This window comes from Sebastes fasciatus, chromosome 22 (genome assembly GCF_043250625.1).
Source record: "Sebastes fasciatus isolate fSebFas1 chromosome 22, fSebFas1.pri, whole genome shotgun sequence".
Classification (NCBI taxonomy): Eukaryota; Metazoa; Chordata; class Actinopteri; order Perciformes; family Sebastidae; genus Sebastes; species Sebastes fasciatus.
The window spans coordinates 11125049-11145791 of record NC_133816.1 but is presented as its reverse complement, the minus strand read 5'-3'; the positions used below and the strand labels follow the sequence as shown (position 1 = coordinate 11145791).

Genomic DNA, 20743 nt, shown 5'->3' with positions numbered 1-20743 from the left:
TTCTTAAAAATGCAGTTTTTGACAGTTTCTTTTTAAGTGTCCACATTTAAATTATGGATTGCATCTTATGAAGTGTTCGAGTCCTAAACTCACGTACTTGATTAATTTCCTTTTTGAAAAAAAAAAAAAAAAAAAAAAATCCTGCTAAAAGTTTGTTGCACTACTGCTTTCCTGATATTTTTTGGGAAAGAGCCGCTGCTTGCGGAGTACATATTGAATAAAGATATATAGAGATGAGCGAAATACATGGACGGCGGCAGTGGAGATGCAGCACATAATGCCAGAGCCAAAATTATCTGACGCATCTTCAATGCCACTACTTATGCGGGTCTCAATATATATAAATATATATATATATACTTTGTTTTCACATGATTATGTTCTTATAGATGTTTTTAAAATAGATTTATATTGGTGGGGGTTCCTACTGTATGAACTGATCTTTACTGAAGAAGAATATGCAGACTTAACCCGCACCAGTCATTTCCCCTATAACCTTGCTGTCCCTTATTACTTGATTAACTGTCCTGTAGCCATACCCACATACCATTTCCATTCTTTTGTCTTAAATACCTTGTCCCCCTTGTAAAATTTGGTGTCACTACCAGATTTTGGTCAAATTGTCGGTGCAAATAATTCTTTTTGTGGTTGGAGTGCCAGATTTATTTAAGGATACGCGAGTGGCAGGAAGACTAAAACAGACTGTACGCTGACGATGTGGCCGTCTTTGTTTCCAGACAAAACACTAAGGATTATCTGCTCAATAAAGGAACTATTTGATCCAGAATCTGATTGATGCCCCCAACACCTGCCCCCCACCCTCTTACCACACACTAAGCTCGAAGCCGACCCATGCAATACGGTCCCGTTCCTGTTCCTCACCTCTGGGCCCGCGCCGAGCGCACTGATGTCAAGAGCTCCTGCTTCACACTGTGATTTCTGCCTTCTTCCCTTCATCTTGGACCTGGCTGTCACTGCTGCAGTTTAACACGACGGGGGGGTGAAATGTCAGGGGGGGTGATGACGCCGTGTACGAGGTGTGTCTGGGCGACAGGACGACACGAGGATCCAGTGGCCTCTGTTTTTAGAAAATAAATATATTTAGACGGTTGTGGCAATACAGCACACGATGAAGGAAACAGAAGACAGAACTGCAAGACGAGGATATATGAATGTTTACGAGACATTAGGGTTTTTTTGAGAACATTTTGTGTGTGAATATTTGTATACTGTAGAAGAATTAATAAAAAAAATGGAGGATGGAAATGTTTCAGAGTCATGTTTTGCTGGTTCGGTTCAATACTGTTTTCTATATATTAAGTTAATTATTTAATATCTAACTGCTAATCGTCACTGAGCTTATTTCAGAATCTCTAAACTTGACTCGTTTCCTACAGAAAACCGTCCTGACCCCTCCATTTGAAGCCCACATCGTCATCCTCACAGCCGAGCACAGAAGTGTGGGGAAAAATATCATTCTGACACCCCATTTGTCTTGAGAGTGGGGGGAAACCGCGATACACAGAAGAAAAAGCATGCATGATTGCTTTATCAATATAAATTGAACGTGATGAAACTTGAGTTGATGGTTCATCAATTCGGCACACTAGGAGCGGAGCGGGGACGTCTGCCGGTGATGAATGTGTTGTTTGGGCTCTACTGTACACTGCAACAAATCCCAGCCTTCCACTCCAGCCCACCTTATTGGCCCCCACCTCGGAGGTGCAGATCCTGCGATTGGCCACTTGGTGTCAGCAGTGCATCAGAGGGAAAGCAGCCACATCAGCCACTCCCTGACAGGGAAACCTACAGAGGGTGAGTGGATGTTTGGTGAAGACTGACAGACCAGAATCAAACTTGTTATTTTTTCCTGCTCACGTTTATGGTTAGTGCTTTCATGGACATATAATTAGTCAAAATATCATCTTGTTTCCCCACTCCCACTCTTAAAAAATGGATTTCCTTTAAGTTTATACGCTTAAATAATACAAAATCATATGCAAATCACAGATTTGTTTTAACTTATCCAATAGTACAAACATATATTTAATTTGTTCGTAATAAATTATGGGTAACACTTTGAAACAAAGGTGCATTCCCCAGCAACAAGTAAGAACCATATAGAACCAATATTATAAAAATAATATGATTATTATCCCTTACATATTGTATTAATGCCCATGGTTTTGGAATGAGATGATCAAAAATGACATAATGTGTGTAATTGTATGGGTGTCCATATAGTTTTGACCATTGGTTTTATATATACTGTATAGCATGTAGACACGGTTCACTGCAGAGACACTGAACGCACCACGTAAACGCTGTTCATTGCAGAGATGCACATTTTAAAAATGTTTTACGTTTTTTTTTTTTAAAGCATTGATGATTGAACAGCATGTTTTCTTCTATTCCAGTTTGTCCTTGTCGTCTCATTTCAGATCCTTTGTGGACGGCTGTGTTACCACGCCAGATGGCCAGTTAAAGCTTTGGCTTCACGTCTACACCTGGAGGAGACGCCGAAGGGTTTGCGAAGGGAAACATGCCATGCTGATGACCCTCGACTTGCTCCAGGCGACAAACTTCAAGTCCAGCCACACCACTGAGATGGCCGCAAAATATCTTTCGTCTCTACTACAAGCTGCCTGGTATCACCGGCCCCAGTTATGCTCTCTAATCTAATGTGTGATACAGCCGCACATTCGGTAAGTGCAAATACTTTTGGGTCGGGGTGTTGTCACGATACTTTTTGCTTTTTTGCTCTAATTGCTTTTTGTCGAGGGAACCAGAGCGACTACCTGGTTGGCCTACAAAATCAACAATCAAAAGTAGACAAATGTATCCCATGGAGGAAAGTATATGCATGTATTTACACAACTTCTTTTGATGTCTCCATTAGAATTTTACAACTAAAACTAATCTACAAATTCTTACCTACTAAGAGAATGCTAAAAAAAAAATGGGGCATCCAACAATGTGACTTATGTAGATTCTGTGAGGAGGAAGACATTCATTTATTTTGGTATTGTAAGGAAGTTGCATTATTTGGGATTAAAGTTGAAAAGTGGATCTCAGTCTACAAATCAAATTTCTATAGTTGTCCTTTATCTATTATGTTTGGTGATTTAAGGGATGATGAAGAAGGAAAAGACCTGAACAACATCATCATTACGATGGGGAAAGCATTTATATTTAAAGCTATAAAAAAGACAGCAATTAAAACACTGATGTTTCAAAATGTTTTTGAAACATTCAGTGGGTTCTGGAGAAGGATGTTAATAGAAATAAAGAACAGAATATAATTTTTGAGCGTGGGTGGGATACTTTGAGTCAGGCCGAGGGCTGGAGTTAAACAAAATTAATAAATAAATAATGTGGATAAAGGTATTTAAAGGGATGTAAATATGTCCTTTTTTTTGTCTGTATAATAGAATTGTGTATGTGAATGTGTCTAAGTGGATATGTATATTAATAAGCGTGTAGATATAGACATATCTATATACTGTATGTATATATGAGGCTGGTTGTATGTATATGAATATGAACTTATCTCTTGACACTGCACTATTACAACGGGTAGCACTTTTTTTTCTTTTCTTTTCTTTTTTTTGTTTATGTTGTTGCTTCTGTCTGTATGTCCCTTTACAAGTATGTGTATGTAATCCTTTAACCTTAAATAATAATACAAAAATAATACGTCATCCCTGGAGCCTTACACATCTCGCGAGAGTTCTCTAATTGTGCTGGGTTACCTTCGTTCGTTCTCCACGCCCACTTTTTCCTCGACTGCGCATGCGCGAGTGATGGTGCCTGCAGGTAATGTCGGGTGGACAAACTTTGTAAAAATGTGGGAAATTTAAAGTGTTAATTTATCTCTCAGTGCATCTACTGGAACTCAGAAGCTCTTAGCTGTCTATCGGTCTGAATATTTCAGGTTTTTATCTTTTACCTGAGCTAATTTTAGTCATTTTGTCTGTTTGACACACCAAGAGGTGCCAACAGGTGATTCCAATCAACGCTATATCCGGTGACAACGCGCTCCATGCGGGGTAATATGATTTTAGAGGTATTCCCGAGAACAAAGACGAAGATGTTGAGGAAACTGAAGTTTTCTCATCAAAGGGAGCTGTAGTTTGACAGAGGACGTGCATGTCAACCCTGCAGCTCTGCAGCCAGAGTCCTAAAGCTTCCCATCATCAGCTCCAGGTGAGTACTGTTGACACTGTTTATTTGTCATCATGTACTCAGTCATGTTGATCACTGCTATTAAAAAGAAAAAATTCTGCACATTTCTAGATACAAGATGATGATGGTTTTACCAGCACGTTTGGCTAAAAATATGTTTATTTCCCATTTAAATCATTTGTTTTTGTTAACACAAAGCCTTCTCTTACCTATGTTTTGCAAGTATTCTAACAATTCTAACAATTCAATTCTGTCCACAGTATGGGCGCTGCACAATTAATCAAAAATGTTATTGAAAATTGCAATATATGGCCTTCTGCAATTTTCACAATATGTATTGTCAAAATACCATTTTAAATGAAATAGTGTTGTGCTGCAGAGATGTCCTAGGGTCTCATTTATAACCGATGTGTATGCACAAAACGGAGCCTTATACTGCAGTAGGCAGTATATTTTTGGCATCATTGGGCAACCTTTCAGCATATTGTAATTCCAGTGTTCTGAGAGAAAACTAGACTTCTGCACCTCCTCATGGCTCTGTTTTCAGACTTTAAATAATCTACGGGAGACTTTGACCAATCACAGGTCATTTCATTGAGAGAGCGTTCCTATTGGCTGTTCATTCAACGGAGGCAACTACGCACTGTTTTATAAATGAGACCCCTGGTCTACACTTCATATACTACAGACTTAAGAAAACATTGTTTAGAAAGATACAGATCCCTGCCAAAGTCACACCATAATCATGTTTAATGTTTTTCAATGACAATGAGAATAATGATTTAAAAATGATCATTCCCTCTAATATTGCAAAACATATCGCAATATCAGTCAAAATAATCGCAAATAGATATTTTTTCACAAAAGTGCAGCTTTAGTCCACAGGTTGCAGTTAATCCCATGTACAACCTTTATCTTTCATGCATGTTTAGGAGCCTGCATTTCTGCCCTGAAGTGATGGTTCACTGAAAGCATCATCCGACCCAGAAGACCTAAAGTTAGTGGATCCTGTTCCAGTCAAGAGGGCATCCTGTTCAAGCACAAAAACGGCCAACATGGTGCCACAGAACCACGAACCACGAACCACAGCCTTCAACCTCCAATCTGCCACCCTTCCACATCAGCTCCAGCTGCAGGTGACTACTGATTAATCTGTAACACTATACAAATATGCTAGCAGTGAAGTTAAAGTCGCCTATTAGAATATTACCTGAGTAAAAGCCTTAAAGTGTCTGATATGTACTGTACTTAAAGGACCAGTGTGTGACAATTAGGGAGATCTATTGGCAGTAATGGAATATAATATTAATAAGTGTGTTTTCTTTAGTGTATAATCACCTGAAAATAAGAATCGTTGTGTTTTTGTTGCTTTAGAATGAGCCGTTTATACATAGGGAGTGGGTCAATTCACAGAGTCCGTCATGTTGTACCGCCATGTTTCTACAGTAGCCCAGAACGGACAAACCAAACTCTTAACTTTTCCGGCTTGCTCTGGAGTTGATAGGAGCACTCCTGTCGCTGCCGCTTTCTCTCTCTTGCTTCACCACTCTCTTCCCACGTACACACTAACTATACGCACTGGAGTCATTCGCGTTTCCTGTCGGCCACCGTAGCTCTCCAACACCCAGTTGGAGACTTCAGTTGGTTGCAATCTCCTCAACTCACCGCTGGATACGGCCAGATCCTACACACTGTACCTTTTAAGTATCAAAAGTAATTCTCTGATATTAAATGTACTTAAGTATTGAAAGTAAAAGTGCAAGTAAATGCTGTTAACAAAAATGCAAGCAAGTCAGAATTTTGAGATTTATGAAGTTTATTCCTCTTAACATGTACACCACCTTAATAATGGAGGCTACTTTACACTTGCAGAAACATGACAAAACAAACAAATCCAGTTTTTCCTTCCCTCGTAGTCACAAGTTGCATGTAGCATTATCTAACATGCAGCCTGCCTGGGCTTGAGAGGAAATCGAAACTTAACTACGGCTTTGAGAGCACTTCGTTTGCACTTACCCATCAGGTGAATGATGCAACTTTTGAATGAGATGTATGCCTCACTGTGTGGAAGTGGCATCCGGCTTGACTTAAACATTTCTTTTCTGACTTTGTAAACAAAATGTAACAAATAAATACATAGATGGAAATTTACTGAGCTGTTATTTATTATTAAAATTATAAATCCTTTGCCAGCAACTTGGTAAAAAAATCTTCAAAACTAACAGGAATTACAATTCAGGTGTTTTTAATGCAGCAACAAATTGGTCAAAACTTAACAGGAATTAAAGTTCCAGTACATAATGTATGTATTGTATAAACATAGAATTGAATTAAATAGATCAGCCCCATTGTCACCAATACCCGATTCAGGTATTTGAGTCAGTATCGGCCTGATATCCGATCCAGTATCGATGCATCTCTCTAACGAAGATGCTTAGGAGAAATGTATTTGGAGTAAAAGTATACATTTTTATTTAGGAAAAGTAGTGGGGTAAAAGTGAAAGTTGACAGAAATACAAAAACTCAAGTAAAATACAGATATTCCCAAAAAAGACTTAAATACTGTAATAAAGTATTATTACTTTGATCATTACACAACTATATGCTAGTACTAAGTATTTCCATTTTCTTCCCAATGTTGCATGTGTCTAGATGCAAGAATGGTGTATCGGGATCAACATCCATGTTTGCCAGCATAAACGGCTGAAGAGATGGTCACTGGCCTGTCTCACGACGGTCTAAACCCAGCTCACGTTCCCTATTAGTGGGTGAACAATCCAACGCTTGGTGAATTCTGCTTCACAATGATAGGAAGAGCCGACATCGAAGGATCAGGTACATTTCTTTCTAGGACACACATTCTGAATGTTTGCAAATTCATGTGGTGGTTGATCTTGTATAACACTTATTTGGAATTAAATCACTTAACTTAACAGCGAGTCTACGTTCCTGTGTGTGAACACTGCCATTCAAGACTGTTCAAGAGCCTTCAACTCGCACGCAGTGACAACACAAGAACACTACAAGAAGTAAGTACTGTTACTGAATACTGTCAAAGAGAATGTTAGACTGCGCCATTATACACAAAACATTAGTAGCGAAGATAAAAAAGCAAATTTGTCACTAACAGGAAAATATATATCCGTAATATCCATCTTAAAAGTTGAAATCCCAATAAGGCTGATGGTTTTGTGTAGTTAATAGTTAATTGTAAAGATATAGATTGTATGAATGAATAAATTTTTTGACAGACTATACTATGAATTTTTTTGACATATTAAATTATAACTTTTTTTATTTTTTCGTCATACTATACTAAATTATGATTATTTTTCAACAGACTATACTATGCTTTTTTTTCGACATGCTACAGTATGACTTTTTTCCAACATGCTATACTATGACTAATTTTTCGATTTGCTATACTAAAACTTTTTTCCAACATACTATACTATGACTATATTTCGACATGCTATAGTATGACTTTATTTGTCATGCTATACTATGACCTTTTTTTTCGACATGCTATGTCATACTAGTAGTAGTCTAATCCTGTTAATGGTGATTTGTATGCTACTCTAGATTACTGTTTATATTAAAAATGGGCATTATAATGTTTGAGACATTTATGTTTAAGATAAGTCCTTTATAGTCTGATTTGGTAATAATACTGTATAAACTATTAGTTGGATTTCTCTTTAATCTAATGGTTTGGTAATATACAGTATAGCCTATTATTATTTATTCATGCTGATTCAGACTTGTTTATTTCCTGTGAAGATGTCAGTGCCTAATGGTGGTTAATCTGTTATATGACTTTTCTATTTCGACATGCTATACTATGACCTTTTTTTTTCGACATGCTAAAGTATGTTTTAAAATTCATACTATATTATGTCGAAAAAAGTCATAGTATAGTATGTTGAAAAATTAGTCATAGTAAAGCATTTAAAAAAAAGGGCATACTATGTTGAAACAAAGTCATATAGTATGTAGAAAAAAGATCATGGTATAGCATGTCGGAAAAAAAAAGGCAAACTATCATGTCGAAAAATAAGTCACAGTAAAAAAAAAAACTATAGTAAAGTATGTTGAAAAATTAAAAACGGCATGGTATGTTGGAAAAAATAAGTCATGTCATACTATAGTACTACATGTCCAAAAAATAAAAATAGGCATAGTATAGTTGTTAAGGAGGTAAGTGGGCGGGACTAGCTCGTTGAGGTGTAGCAGTAGACAGTAGTGTCGGTCAGAACACAGGAATGAAGAGGAGACGTATCTTATTTGTCTGGACTGTTGTGTTCCAGCAGTGTTTATTCAAACATACGGTATTTTTTATCAGTCTGAAATAACAGATAAACCACCATTAGGCACTGACATCTTCACAGCAACAGGAAATAAACAAGTCTGAATCAGCATGAATAAATAATAATAGGCTATACTGTACATTACCAAACCATTAAAGAGAAATCCAACTAATAGTTTATACAGTATTATTACCAAATCAGACTATAAAGGACTTATCTTAAACATAAATGTCTCAAACATTATAATGCCCATTTTTAATATAAACAGTAATCTAGAATAGCATACAAATCACAAATCACCATTAACAGCATTAATATGTACAAATGTACATATATGTGTACAGTATATATACACCGATCAGTCATAACATTAAGACCACCAGTCAGGGTGCCCATGTTGTTTATGTCATGGCTGATCGGTGTATATATATATTTCCTCTCCCTTATTTACCTTACTTCCTTTTTGCCCTCATTCAATACAGGTCATTCTTTGGCCAGGAGAGGCAACAGCCTGAGTGCAGATGGTGTTAGACGTAGGAGACAACGTGGGCCACCAACAAGCCCACCGCTGATGCTGTTTTGAAGTCTTGGGTTCCCGCCGTAAAGAGAATAGAGGACAATTCAGTCATCGGGTCCATCATGGAGCGGCCGGGCTTTAAAAGATTTTAGAGAGGAAAAAGGTAAGTGCATATTTTGTTTGGGATTCAATCATCTTTTGAGAGTGAATATTTGAATGTGCAAATAAAGACTAACTCTTTACTGTCTGTCTTTCTATCACGGGACAATCGGAGTACCTGTTTTACTTCGAGGGACACGCCGGCAGGGGTTTGTGCCTGTGAGCTTACATCCAAGTCTCTACGACCTTCAGGAAAAAACGACATTGGCTCAGCTACCACCCCGTGAGTGGTTTCCATTCCTGTATCCTTACCCAACCCCTGTACTTGCACAATCCATTATTGCTAAATTTAGGAACTAATGTAACCTCTTCATCCATCTCTGAATGTGTTTATATAATATGCTGTAACATATTATACTGTACTATGACTTTTTCGACATACTATATACTGTGACTTATTTTTCAACATGCTATACTATGACTATTTTTTGTATATGTATATATACACTCTCCCCCTGGGAGACAGGTAGGGCTGATTGATTATGACAAAAATCCTAATCACAATAATTTAACACGATTACTCATAGACTTTGGAAACATCATGCATTTAGAAAGAAAATTTTGTAGGCTACATTTTAGGTTAAATGCATAAATCTGGTACACTTTGAGAGCAAAATTAAGAGTTTAGATCTATGAGGAGTTTTGTGCTCTACTAAACATACTGTAAGCATTAAGGGCGAGTGTTGTAAAGCGCCACCTTCACCCTTGGCCTTTCTAAGCTGACCTACAGACGGTCCTGGTGCATCATGGAGAAAAGAAGCCCCGCTGTAAAGGAAAGGGGTGCACTGGATTTATAACACAAGACAAAACGCAATTAATTGCACAGCCCTAGAGTCAGGTCAGCAAACTCTTGGGTGATTAAAGTCCCAGCTGAAGACATCTCTTTAAATGTTTTTGTGTTTGAGTCATGTACATGATTTTGAGTTGTGATGCATCTAATTATTTACTTTTATTGGGCCATTTTCTTCTGTTGTACTCATCACTTTTTATTCTTTTGTAAAGCACACTGTAACCTAGATTTTGAAAGGTCCTATTTAAATAAAATTGTACTTTGGAGCTGCAATGATTATTCGATTAGTTACTATTAAGTTAATCGCCAATTATTTTGTTAATCAATTAATTGGTTTGAGTCATTTTTGTAAGGAAAAATAAGTCAAAATTTGGATTCCAGCTTCTTAAATGTGAATGTTTTTTACTCCTCTGTGACCGCAAACTGAATATCTTTGAGTTGTGGAAATCTTGGGCTTTGGGAAACACCGATCGATGTTTTTCACCATTTTCTGACATTTTATAGACCAAACAACTAATCAAGAGATAATGAAAATAATCGTTAGTTGCAGCCTTTGCTTACTTAATTAATTCAAACTCATAATGGGGGTTTACTGCCGCAGATTTCCGGCAGTAGGCGACATTTTAAATGCTTACCTTTCTTGTCCAACGGGAGGTTGTCCTGTCAGCGGGTCTGATACTGCTGTTGAAGCTGCCACCATCACAGACCCGGGTTCAAGTGGCAGGTACCTGTGTTGAAATACATTTTGTGTAGACCAATTAGACAGCAGTCCAACAGGAAAAAAAATGCAACATGTCCCTGTTTGTTTGATGGAAGATTGCATTAAATTTAATTGAGTTAAATAATTTTATTTATTTTTTGTCAATTTTATTTTATTTATTAATTCAATTTAATTTAATTTAGGCCGAGAGAGTTTACTGCCATCTGTATCACAGCGGTTTAAATACCACCAAATGCTAATGCTAACATAGCATAGGTTAGACTAAAGAAGATACTACCCAAACTCCACAAACATGTACATTTTCCAACCAGAGACAAAAATATTCTTGACCAAGTTTACACAAACATCCCAGGAGCATACACAGCTGACCATCTCCACACCTTAGACCACATTTCTCTGGAAATGACTCCATCCTACCAACCTCTAATCTGTAAAACAAGACCAGTTGTTAAAACTGTCAAAGTCTGGAGACTGCTTTGAGAACACAGACTGGGAAATGTTTGCACGGGGGGTAGACTTAGAGGAATACACCTCATCTGTCTTGGCATACATATACTTCTGTACTGAAACATAGTAATCACCAAAACCATGGTTTGGTCAGAAATGTACGGTCTCTGCTTGGGGTACGAGATGCTGCCTTCAGGACAGGTCACATGCTGGCCTACAGGAATGCCCAGAGGAAACTGAAGAAGGGTATTAGAGAAGCTAAGTGCAGGTACAAGCAGCACATTGAGGGGCACTTTGAAAACAACCACCACCATAGCATGCGGAGAGGCCTTACAAACATGACCGACTACAAGAGCAGCACCCCACAGCGCAGTCATGATGCTGCACCCCGACACCCTGAACCACTTCTTTGCACGCTTCGACGATCAAAGCAGCAGAGTGAGAGCTCAAATGACACCACCCAAGGGGGAGCATGCACTCACACTACAGTACCACCAGGTGAGATCCACTCTGATGAAAACAGACATCAGCAGGACCAGACCAGACACCTGTACTACAAAGCGAGTTCAACATGCCGATGTGTGAATGTGTAAATTGACACTTATAATATCATTGCCCCATCTCGAGCAAGAGTAGATCTGACTATAATTACTTTGTGTAGTCTGATAAATTAATATGATGCTTAATGAATAGGATAGAACAGAAGAAAGGAAGCAGAAGCCCAGTTGACCTGACACCAGTTGTTATGAAGTGCTTTAGGAAGCTTGTACTATCTTACATCAAGCACTTTCAATACTATAAACCCCCACAAGCTCAACAACCTGGGATTAACCACTTCACTCTGCCAATGGCTTATCGGCACTACAGGCTATACGTTAGAGAAATTGCATCACCAAAAGGTACAGGCTGGCTCACTGCATCAACCTCTCTCACACATAATGTACACATATGCACGCTTTTACCACGTCTGGGTGGTAAAAAACTGCACTGAAGATGTGGGAACTGCGCTTCCAAACATGGACACAGTGTATGCTAGCCGTCTGAGCAAGAAGGCTATCAACACCAGCCGGGACCAAACCCATCCAGGTCACAGTCTGTTTGTCCCTGTGCCATCGGGGAGGAGATATACAGCCATCAAAGCCAGAACAAACAGACTGAGGACTGCAAATACCACCACCCACTGGCCAACCGCTGCTAATGCACCACTTTAAAACTTACACATGGAACTAGCTGTGAAATACTTCTTTAGTACTGATTATCTTTTATTACGTGTTTTTATGTTATTGTCTTGTTTATATCTTGTTCTCTTGCTACTAGTCAATAGAAGTTTACCAATTGTAATTTCGTTGTATGCCTACACACTGGCGTGTTCAGGGAGTGGCCTAGGGTGGCACTGGCCACCCCTGAAATCTGATGTGCCACCCCAATATCTTAAAATATGATTGGCTATATGCCCAGTCAGAGGCGGGCCACGGCACTGAATGTAAACTGCACTCTTGTTTAGAGTTGCAGTTCCTTCTCAAACCTGAGAGGCAGAGATGCGCTAAAGTAGTATGTAGCCTGCAAAAAAAAAAAGGCGCGAAGAAGAAGAAGTTTGAGCAGGTGAACCTACAGGTGAAACAAACTCAGTCTATCGAAGCAACAGTCTCTGGAGCGTCGTCGTGAAAGATGTGAGTAGCCTACATTTTACTACACTTACTGTGCCTGTAGTTAAACGCTGTAACGGTAATAAGCTAAACATTTACCCTGTCTTGTTTTATTTCTTTTTATTGTAATTGGCACAAGGCTGTCATCATCTCATCTCATTAGCAAACACTGTTTTGACTGTCAACGATGCTAAATCTAACATTGAGCTATTCTGTACTGCGTAACATTGTTATGTTAGACCCGTGTTGCTGCATGTGAGCAGAGTTTTTCAGCTCTAAAGCTCATTAAAACTCATTTGAGGACAACCATGCTAGACAACAGACTAAGCCATTTAGGTTTGCTTAGTATTGAGTCAAGAAGAGCGAGGGCACTCAACATGGATGATTTTATCAAAGTGTTTGCAAGCAAACATAAGAACAGGCGAATTGCACTGTTTTAACCCTCCTGTTTTCCTCAGGTCAAGGAAGGAAGAAGGGAGGGAGGAAGGACGGAATGAAGAACAGAGGAAGGACAGAGGGAGGAAAGAAAGAGAGAAGGACAGGAAGAAGGGAGGGAGGAAGGAAGCAAGGAAGGAAGGAACTGTCAAAACAGATTGGGTCTCTTGAATGGTAATACTAGAGTAACCAACACTGTAGCACATGTAAAGTTTATAATTTGTTTGGTTAAATAATTTGTTCAAAGAGGCGTATGTATTCTAAATATGTTTGCACTTTAAAGACGGAGAGTGACTGTTTTTTAATGTGCATTGTTTTCTTATGTTGGCTTTTGGAGTCACAGGTTATTTTGTAGCTTTATTACTGTAACAAATCAGTGTTGAAACAAGATTTGTTACAAGTGATGTAAGCTTTTTTTATGCACACATAAGCTCTGGTAAGGTCAGCTATCTCTGTTGATAAAATATTCTACACGGTCTGTACCTCCAACCATTTACATTGTTGCACATGCAACGTTTTGCACAGTTTTGTCAAGTAAATATTTTGCCCAAAGAGTTATTTATTTTAATTTTGTTGGCACTTTATAAAGTGACTGTTTTAGAATGAGGATTTTCTTTTGTATGTAACCTACTTTGGGAATTTACTAATTATTTTGGCATTATTTAACAGTTCACTTTACAATGTTAAAACAAGATTTGCTGGTATGCGAGGAGGGATGTGACTTTTGTTTATACCTGGGAGTTCAGGTTTCTCTGTTGCTGAGAATACTACAGTAACTTACTACACTGTGGCACGTGACAAGTTTTGTCAAGTAAATGTTTTGCCCCAAACAGGCTTATTTATTGTAATTTTGTTGGCACTTTATACAGAAAGTGCATTGTCTTTTTTGTATGTACTGTATATCATACCTTGGAAGGTTGTTTTGAGGTTAGAATAAAGTATGGTAGTTTTCAATCACATTTGTATGTTGCCTTTTCCTGAATGTTGTGACTAGTAGGTCTGTTCTTGCTTGCAGTGTTAGTAAGTGAAGTAGATATGGGTTGTGGAGACAAAAATGGTAAATGAATGCTATGCCGACACCTGGGTGTGGGTGTGTATTTTCTTGTGTGTGTGTGTGTGTGTGTGTGTGTGTGCATACGTGAGTGTATATGTCTGTGCGCAGGCGCTCCTGCTCACACTTCATGCCACCCCTGCATAAGTCAGTGCCCCACTGGTGCCACCCCTATCAAAAATGTCTGGACACGCCCCTGTGCCTACAATGACAATAAATGATCTTGAATCTTCCACCACTGGTTGAAATAGTTATTTTAATGCTGTCAAAATACTTAACCCAGACATCTTAAAAGAAATAAAACAAGTTTAGCCTAGTTTTAAATTGAATGTCTAAACCTTACCTTGACCTAAAAATCACCATAATCATGCTTACCAGGATAGGATTATGACTAAATAATGCATAGAAGATCAAGCAGCATTACTAATTCTGCTTGTGAGAGATAAAGCTGAGAGAATATTTTGAGAAAAGATCATCAGGAAGAAACAAGAGGAGAGTGTCTGGTCTGTTTGGAATTACCAGAAGTAGTAGTAGTAGTAGGGGATGGTGAGACTTAACAGACAAGGAGGGGTGTGTGAGTGTGCATGCGTGTGTACCTGATTACGTGTGTTGCGGCCGGGATGGGGCTCTCGTAGCCGGTTTGAGCGATGGGGTAGGGGCTTCGAGCAGAAAACAATTAAGTGTCAGGCATCGCCGTGGCAACATCAGTTTACACATTACTGTTAATTCATTCATAAAAACACATTTTGTTTGCTCCATTGTATTAATAGTTAAATCAGCGGTATAGTTCTTTAAATTGTCTGCAGTCACCTCGGGAAGGGCCCAACAGAGGAGTTAGCTGAGATGACTCCACACTCTCCTTTGCCATTGATGGTCCGTGCTGTTGACATCATCACTGACATCATGCTGTTGATGGCGGACTGATCTCCTCCTCCACCTCCTCCGTCTCCATGCTGTAGCTTCTCTCCTCCATCACTCCATTGAACGCTATGTTGTGAAATTTGAGGTTGTAATCACAGTTCTTTTTCTTGGGCTAAAATATGTCAAACTTTGAATGAGGTTTGGTACATACCTTTGAGGTTATTGTGCGTTTTCTCCTCTGTTAGCTCATTCTCGCTGCTCCACGGTGCAGTTTTCCTTGACTGCTGAAATATGAACAAACAACACAAACTTTAATTTATAAATGCACAACTTTTGTTTTTCAGCATATTAGTAAACAAAAAATACCTTTTAGTAGGGGTTTAACGGTACACAACATTCATCGTTTGGTATGTACCTCAGTTTTAGTGTCACAGTTCGGTACGTTTTCAGAACTAGCATCCTTAGTTGTGAACCGCACTAAAGACCATCTCCTGGTAAATCTTGAAAGGTCTCATCTTCTACCAAGTACATTTGTGTGTCAACTGAGGGCACATTCAACAGGCAGATGTTTCAGTGGAGGCTGAATGGGGTAACTAACATTCAATTCAATATGAAGCACATAGCACATTTTGTCCACACTCACTCATTCACAAAAAAATATATTAATATACCTTGAATTTCATCCTCGATTCTTAGGAAAGGTAAACTTGATTAGAAACTGCTTCTAAAAATAATATCACTATACTTAAATCACTGCACACTTGTTTTTTAATAAGCAATTATACGTTTAATTTGGCTGCTGAAATAGATCGAAGGCCTCATTAATATAAATGAACAAATCATAAAAAATGTTTGTCGTCTAAATATCTTTCGACTTGAATGACACAGCTCTGATTGATTTGGTGTGATTGAACAGATCTTAGTCAGACTTGCATAGGTGATCACAGCAATCACATCAACAAAACATCAGTCCCCCACACCTTTCAGATGACACAAATAAGCAGCACCACTTCATCATGCAGTGGACCCAGCGCTCTCTCTTCTGTTATTCCTAGTTTACCACCTGCACCTGACTTATAGTTTAAACTCTAAAGCAGTCTGATTAATGCAGCGTTCAAGTTCCTGAAACCCTTGTAAGGAGGTGGGACAGATTTATCCAAAGCAGTTCATATTTGATGCAAATTAAATTCCTGACCCCGCACTCTACCTGTCGAGCTATACATGACTGCAAAATATAACCAAGCATCTTACTGGGTAACAGCTGGGGAATTCCATGTTTAATTACTTTTGAGAGGTGAATCCCTGCAATAATATGAAATATTTGAATATTAGGGCGTAAAATTAAACCTGACTACATATAATTGCAGTTGGATAGAAATCTTGCAACTCTTAGCACTGCTTATCCTGATCGTTCAAATGACACATGAATATTGTATTATTGCAAATTATTGTAAATATTCAGTTGATTACAGTGAGCCAGCATATAGGGGTAGATGATATATCAAATATACTTGATGTATTGCGGATTGTTCTACGTGGGATGGAGTAAACGACTACATCGCAAACATCGAGTGGGTCTCCCCCGCGTCCTCCGACCGCGGCCAACACTGTTTTGCAAGACGGGCTTCACTAGATATAACTTTGCGGTTTTGGTGCTTCCGGGTAGTTTGTTTTGGAGTCTGAGTCTGAACAGCGTAGCCACACGAGAGCGTGCATGGGACACCGACCCGGATTGATTTATACCTGTAAGAAGTTACAAACAGTCCCTTTAATAAGAATACATTTCTAAAGACCAATCTGACTTCAATATGACAGTGAAAAAGATTAAAACACCGATATATGTATCTATATATAGATATATCTATATATAGATATAGTATAACGCTAAATAACATTGAAAATATTGAGATATTTATAAGCCATATCACCCAGCCCCACCACAATACTAGTACCCTGACACTGAAGCAGCTGAAAGGAATTCAGTTATCAATAATGTTATTATTTACACCAAACTTCATGTAAAAAAAGTCCTATACCTTTTACAAATCTGTATTTTATGCAAGTGACCGTATCTAGGTCCCTTTAACCTTTTGTGTGCTACTGTATTTTACTTCTTAATGTAACGTTACTTCATGTTAAGCAGTGTATAACAGTACAAAACAATAATAAACAGTACTCACAACAGCCTATTCACGAGTCAGTGTCACCTCAGCGTGGTGAGTTGAACTGGCGCGCTGCAGACTGACCGCGGACCCGGAGGTTGCGGCTATCGGCTAAAGCGTCGATATATAGCTACTTAAAACTACTCACAGTGCACACACTCGGCTTTTCACCGGTCTACTGTCTTTAATACACTCTACTTTCGACAAAACTATAACTTAAACACACAATTTACACGGAAAAATTTCCTTTTCCTCAGAGCTCCTCGTGCCGCTCGCTCGCTTTTCTCGCTCGACCGCACACCTCCGCCCAGTTTCCGGCGCAACAACCAATCAGATTACAGCAAACGTGACTCATAAACAACTATATAGGTTGCACTCTGTTTACAACCAAAACACTGCAACCAAACTACAGTGTGTAAAGCTGCAGAATATGTTTAAATGAACTGTACTGAACATGTTAATACTGACCAACCTATTTATACTGAACAAAACATTTATTCTAAGCAAAACACATAGTTGTGTACAAAAAAACCCAACAAGATATGAAAGGCATTAAAACAAGATATGGCAACTGTTTGAACACCCTACTTCAACAAAAAAAAAAAATATATCCCATATGTACAAAAAGCTAATGTTAGACACATCAGATAACACTTTACATGTTGTGGCAAATGTGGCATGAAAGCAGAGGGAAGTGTGTATAAGCAGTGGTGTAATGGTCATTGATGAAGTGGGTGTACCACTAGGTAGATGGGTAGGTTACTGAGGAGGAAGTGGGTATATTCTCCTATATATTCCAATGGCTTTTTAGCTGATAGGTGGGTATACTGTAAACCACCAGAAACATCACTGTGTATAACATTATGGAGTTTATATATTTGGAAAAGTTATATCAATAGATTGTAATAATGTAAACACACAAAGGCAAAAGGTATATTCCTGCTAAACTTGCACAAATAAACAGTTTGTACTAAAAACGTTTTTAGTATTTCTCAATTCTCAGCAACTTCACGAATAACAAGGTCAAGTTATACAAAAACAAATGCTGCCTGTTACATAAACAACATAAAATTGCCTTCTTATTTCACAGAAACTTCTTCAGTTTATTCACAACACAGTTAGGATACAAGTAATAAGACACAATGGAGATATGTGAAATGAGAAACTCTGATAAGCAACCTGGAGCTTGGAAATAGGGGCCCAGCCACTAAGCAGATAGTAAACATATATTTTAGATACTAACATGTTGTCTAGATTTGAAAATTCCATGTTTTATACAGTTACATTTACAACATACAACACACCTAAGACTATCCAAAGACCCTAAAAACTAACTAACCTAACCTAAACTACTAAATGGTCCCAAAACATTTATTCCATCAGTCTAAACATTGATTTAATGGGTACGATATAATAAATAAAGTGGAAATCACAGTATAATTTAAATTTCAGAGTGAAGTAACTAGTTTAGAAGTCCCCAGCTGTTTAAGATATTCAAGCTTTAACATATCTTTGTAGCAACTGTTGCCTTAAGCTCTTTTTTAAAGAAATTATACACAAAATAACACTGGTATTTTGTGTTATTTCTCCACAAATCACACACATTATGTGCATCGTGTCTTAACTGAACTTTTGTCAGACGCCCTGTTTCTATTTATTCCTGTCGTTCGCTTTGAAAGCGCTGCAATGGACGAGGACCGGCTGATTCGTGAAGTTGGAATGAGGAGGTATCATATAGATATAACTCCTCATTTTACGACAAAACCCTAAATAAGGAGGCAGCTGGCTGGAGGGAGATCAAGGTAACAGCATGGTAACAAAGTGAGCATCAATAAAAAAACATCTTCTAGTGAGGGATTATGCGTATTCTAATAGGTGTCAGCTTCTTCTCTGAGGCTATTACCTTGTTGTTATCGTCAACACTGTGAAGACGTGATGAAGTCCAAACAGAGTAAGTGCTGAGCCACGCTGAGGCCTAACAGATGTGACAGGCCACTGACTGACTGACTGAGGCACCTATTCGATTAACAAGGACACCTCCACTTAGAGATTGAAACAAATGCCAGCGGGTGAAGCCTTGAGAGACCAGTCAGCAGCCTCAGAGGAGTTTCATTCTTCTTTCACAGTTTGCTTAAATTTGACATTCTGGACGTTTACAGCGAGTGTAACGGTCGGGTAAAGATACGTTTTTTAGATCACCAGCATTACATAAAACTGGTATCAATGAGTGCAACATTGGCTGTGCCTTGTTCCTGATTTTTAATATTAAGCTAATGAGGGGCCTGGAGATGTGTTTTACATAATGATGTGTGATCATAAACTACTCAGAAGACAGAAATAATTATTTTTCTGTCTATAATTACAGCATATTTATGTATGAGGTGTAAAAACTACAGCATCCACTTTTTGTCATGCAAGATGTTTGGGTTAAAAATCTTTACGAGATGAAGGGCTTGTCGTGAAAATCCATCACGAAGTTTAAAATCAAAGTGAGTCAGACCTCCTCTCCTTTCATTGTACATACCAGCAATGTCATGGGCATTCATTAAAACAGTATAAATACTGGAGTGTTAACTGGAGTGGGTAGCATGGGACTGTCTATAGCTGGGGTGGCCAAAGTAAAAGCCCGTTTTTAAATGGTCTGCAGGGAATTTTTAAAAATAAAGTACAATATGGCATGAGCACATTTTTAATAAATTGTACTGTATGCACATCCTAGTTTAAACCATAGATATAAAACGATGGTTTAAACACTAGATGTCGACTACATTTTTCTGTCTTAACCTCTTGGCACAGAAACCAATATGTTACCCTTTCTGCCTGTTGTGTTTGTTCCATCTTAATATTACACTTACAGATTTACATCGTTATCTTTTAAGTTGGCCCTGAGGCCATGAACAGAAACCAATATTGGTATTCGGCAATTTCTGCCTGTTTTAACTTTATATATTTAAAGATTTACACATAACATCATTATATTTACACTTAGGCCATGCACTGTATTAGAGTTTAAAAGTATTGAATTAATTTAAATTACATTTAAGAGCAGCAGATACAGAAATACATTTTTGTAAACAACTGTAATGTCAAATGTTAAACTGTAGCGTTGCGAGTTATTTTGATAAAAAAATAATTTCGTATGGGGTTTTCTGGTCTAGAAACAGTGATTTTCTTGCAGTGTAACTGTATGAACTATGAATAAATTATGCATTTACTATTGTTTGGCCCATGACTCCTTATATTTTTCTTTGTATGGCCCACAATTAAAAAAGTTTGGCCACCCCTGGTCTACAGCTACAATGAAGGTGCAAAAAAATGTAGTTTACTAGTTTTATTTAGTCCTAAAATCTTATCCAAAAGAAAAATGTTCAATATTTTCAGGAAATAAGTGACATTATCTTGCAACAGTCTGCGTTATTACCCTTTGTCTTCTTTCAAGATACTGACATTAATTTCTAGAGA

At 38.1% G+C, this 20743-nt stretch overlaps 2 long non-coding RNA genes across 3 annotated transcripts in view; one reads left to right on the top strand and one right to left on the bottom strand.

The window, feature by feature from the left end:
* Nucleotides 1-5077: 5077 nt before the first annotated feature.
* On the top strand, nucleotides 5078-7215 carry LOC141760728 (uncharacterized). The gene is made up of 3 exons (XR_012592436.1): nucleotides 5078-5321; nucleotides 6838-6921; nucleotides 7126-7215. It is a non-coding gene; the product is annotated as an uncharacterized LOC141760728 (long non-coding RNA).
* Nucleotides 7216-14611: 7396 nt separating this feature from the next.
* LOC141760878 (uncharacterized) overlaps nucleotides 14612-20743 on the bottom strand; it is a 160733-nt gene continuing 154601 nt past the window's right edge. For both annotated transcript variants that reach the window (XR_012592477.1, XR_012592478.1), the window contains exons 4-6: nucleotides 15331-15403; nucleotides 15069-15245; nucleotides 14612-14917 (exon numbers count right to left, since the gene is read on the bottom strand). This is a non-coding gene — a long non-coding RNA (uncharacterized LOC141760878). The remainder of the gene's footprint in view (nucleotides 14918-15068; nucleotides 15246-15330; nucleotides 15404-20743) is intronic.